The 4,055-nt window shown below is 33.6% G+C and overlaps 1 long non-coding RNA gene across 1 annotated transcript; it reads right to left on the bottom strand.

The window, feature by feature from the left end:
- Window positions 1-350: 350 nt before the first annotated feature.
- Window positions 351-3,026, bottom strand: LOC137034879 (uncharacterized). Its single transcript, XR_010897002.1, has 5 exons — window positions 2,823-3,026; window positions 2,063-2,195; window positions 1,799-1,904; window positions 1,375-1,487; window positions 351-785 (listed from the first exon to the last, which is right to left on the bottom strand). It is a non-coding gene; the product is annotated as an uncharacterized lncRNA (long non-coding RNA).
- Window positions 3,027-4,055: the final 1,029 nt, after the last annotated feature.

The raw sequence follows: 4,055 nt of genomic DNA, 5'->3' as shown, positions 1-4,055 counted from the left end.
TGTCCAGCTGTCATTTTGAATGCAGTAGTAGATGTACCAGAATGATCAACATCGATCTTCTTCAACTCTGCTTGAAGTGTTTGTATCAGTATAACCCACTGCAGCCTCTCTTTATTCACATTCCTTCCCTTTATTTATCTGGAAACTGCCATCCTTGTCACAACATGAAAGTATATGCAACTTTTGGTGCATTGTTGTCCCAAATATCATGAATTAGATCGAAAATATTTATGTAATATATATTTATGTATTAATAAGTAAAACAATCATGGAAATTATATGTCATTTTTTTAAATTATGAAATAAACTCAGCTTAGTTAAATTGTATTTACTCTACCAAACACCACGTTCATCATAATTTATTACACAACACTTTATTGGAGGATACAGCATAAGGTTGAAATTTGCATAAAGACAAATGAGATTCAAGATAAATAAAAACGTGTCTTCAAAAATACGTTAACGTCATAATAATCCATTCACAGACTTTACTCCTATTGCACAAATGAGCGCCACAGAATCCCATCCAGTCAACTATGATCCAGAAAACAGATTTGATATTGAGTTTAAAATAAAGATTCATTATCACAGCTGAACTGGGTTCTTGCTCTTCCCTGTACATGTCTCTATCATGTTCATGTTCTTCTTCTTCTAAACAGTTTGTTCAGTTGTACTCTACAGTACAACTAATGACCAGAAGATGTGATCACTGATGTGCTGTAGCTTTTTCTCAACCAGAGGAAGAAGTCTTAACATCCCATTGTCAGGCGTTCTTCAGTCCTGGTCTAAAAGTAAAACAAAAAAACACAGACAATTCAAGTTAAGTAGTTTAATGGACAGCCAGGTCAGCTTATGTTCTGCATGATTTAAACAGTGGTGGGCTACTCTGGCCCTCAGCGTCCACGGTCCTGTAGATTTAGCCTCAACCTCAAACCCAACTGCCTATAACTGTCTATAAGTACACCTGAAGACTTTGGTTAAGAATTTTCAGGTGTGCTCAATTATGGTTGGAGGTAAACTCTCCACCTCAAAAAGGAGACAGCAAAAGGGCTAGAGTTGCCTGTTCCTGATTTAACTTTACAAAACAGCAGTACATAATATATATATTATAATAAAAATGCAGCACAGACTGTAAGCTAAGTACTGAACAAAAACTGTTTTACCCATATTAACAGCAACCTGTTTTAAAAGATCTTTTAGAAAGGCATGCTCTCTTTTGAGCCTTGATTTCTTTCAGGACAACATACTCTTCTGTTTCTTGTTTCAAGAGCATAATTTGGTCAAAAACCAAGTGATAACCTGTACAATGTAAAATTGTTAAAATACTGCAATAAAAACTTTAAGGCAAGAATTAAGAATAGGCACAGGACTTACCGTACTCATGAAGAAGCCATGGCCATGCATAGTTTCTGCCTCTTGTGTTCCTCCGTAGCTGCACATCAGTCGTTTTTCCTCTAGGATCTTCTGTTAGTGACTTCACTTGCTATCTGTTTTAAAACACAAATACAATGTTTTAGGTCTGTGCAGTATAAGGCCTTATTTCAAGCCAAAAAAAGTATTACACATAATTTAAAGAACATTTACTATTTAATTCCTATTATACTATATTATATTATATTAACTCATTATCTTCCAAAGCTTCCCTGTCTGCTTTTATCTAAAAAAACAAACAAACAAACAGACAAAAAAAACAGAAGGAACAGTTTTTAAGAACTTTTTAAGAACTTAATAGTCCTTTGAGAGAACAACATTAAATTCTGTACTACATATTACAGCATTGCCTCAACACAAGACATACCAATGGACTTCTGTCTTCTTTGGGCATGAGATGGTCATGTTCCTTCCTCACCCTAAACAAAGGACTTCGATGAGCTTGCTTTGATATAAGGACTGGTCTTCCTTCTCTGCACAGAAAAACAAGAAAGTCTCTACTTACTCTGTGTGCAATTACTCTTGTTCTTAAAACATACAAATTGAGACAGTTATAAATAAGTTAATTTACCATACCATCCAGGAGAGCATTTGATGAGTAAATACTGATTTAAATATCTAGAAACTTTACCTGGAAAGGGCTGATCACGGCAGGTTTGCAGCGACTCACTAGTAGCTCTTGTGAGGGTCGGCTCTTAAAAGAGCTGTTGAGTTTGATGTTGTAGAGATCCTAAAAAGAAGGACTAAGTAATCTGCAAGTAATCCTGCAAGACAGAAAGGAAGGTAAATTTATTACATCACATTCAAGTTGTCAATTTACACATAACTGTAGGATTTCCTTCTGTAAAGAGTGTTGCATAATTAAATGTTAAATGCATTTATGTAATAAGTTCACTGATATGTGGGCATTTCCATGATTAAACATATGTCTTTAATAGCAAGCTATATTTATATTTAAAAGAATAAATAAATAAATAACATGTTTCACATGCAAGCAGGACATTATCAGCAGTGTAACTGATTAGATATTGAATAGACATCAGATATTCAATTATTTTGATTATGACAAAATAATCGAATATCTGATGTCATGTGACAAGTCAAATGATAATTTCCACTCTTGCAAACAGAGGTAGTTATGAGGTGCAGAGAGACATCATGTATCATTGGAACATTTTGGGCCCAATCTGTAATCATTTTAAAGAATTCAATGGAATTAATATAAACTTTTATGTGTGGGACGTCCAACTGTCCAAGAAGGGGCACAACTGATTTACAAATAAGGTGATAAATATGTACAGGATTTGACTTTAATTTTAATTTACTGTGAGACTATTTAACAAATGCTTGATAAAATGTTTGATAAAGGGTTAAAAGCAACACACACATACCATTGCAATTATTTGCCTTTGCAGCTTTCTGTCTCCTTCATCCATTTCCGAAAGGCCCTTTTTGTCTTTTCAGCTAAAACAAGAGAAAAGAAAATATCATTATTTATAATATATAGGTTTATATATAAATATATATAGGAAAGAAGTTCTTATTGACCTTACAGTTTTTGGATTTAACATTATTAGGCATTAAAAGCATGATAAGTGTTGTGGTCACTCTGTATTTACAACAAAAATCACATTAAACGACCAATACTGTGGTAAAAAGCATGGTAAGTGTTGTTTTTTACCGTGCTTCTACAACAAATACCATTTTGAAACTACACTTGTACTACTTTGAAACTGATATGAATATGTTATATATATTGTGCAATATATTGCACGTCACGTGACAGTGTTTAATCACCCTAGTTTAGTATTTAATATAGAAAGCAATGAAAAGCAAAACCTCAGCGGAGGTGACAGATATAATGCAGTGACTGAACATGAGGGAGCTAACGTTAATCTGATTAATATCTGCAAACAGAAAAGACATTATATCAAACATTAGAACAGCGTATTTACGACTACTTACCAACATCCAGCACACGCGAACTGATGCCAAATATCGCGATGTGTTCTGAAGGAGACTTCTTCAGCGTGAGAACGGTCAGGAGTGAGAACGGGTTGACATTCACTGAGTGAATATTATGAAAATAGAATATATATTTCTCGCTAAAAATGTAATCAAACCTTATTTTTTATGCAGAAACTAACTCAAAATATTGTTCATAGCAACCAAAACGTAGCAGTTTCACATTATTCTGGCGAGATCAGATAAATCTTTGCAACAACGCGCAAGCGAGTGATTATGTACATTCACTGAGTGAATATTATGAAAATAAAATATATATATTTTGCTTAAAATGTAATCAAACCTTATTTTGATGCAGAAAATAAAATATTGTTCATAGCAACCAAAACGTAGCAGTTTCACATTATTCTGGCGAGATCAGATAAATCTTTGCAACAACGCGCAAGCGAGTGATTATGTACATTCATTGAGTGAATATTATGAAAATAAATAATATATATTTTTTGCTTAAAATGTAATCAAACCTTATTTTGATGCAGAAACTAACTCAAAATATTGTTCATAGCAACCAAAACGTAGCAGTTTCACATTATTCTGGCGAGATCAGATAAATCTTTGCAACAACGCGCAAGCGAGTGATTATGTACATTCACTGAGTG

The sequence above is a fragment of the Chanodichthys erythropterus genome, chromosome 13, assembly GCF_024489055.1.
Source record: "Chanodichthys erythropterus isolate Z2021 chromosome 13, ASM2448905v1, whole genome shotgun sequence".
Classification (NCBI taxonomy): domain Eukaryota; kingdom Metazoa; phylum Chordata; class Actinopteri; order Cypriniformes; family Xenocyprididae; genus Chanodichthys; species Chanodichthys erythropterus.
Note: the sequence above shows the minus strand (reverse complement) of the source record. Positions and strands in the feature narration are given on the sequence as shown.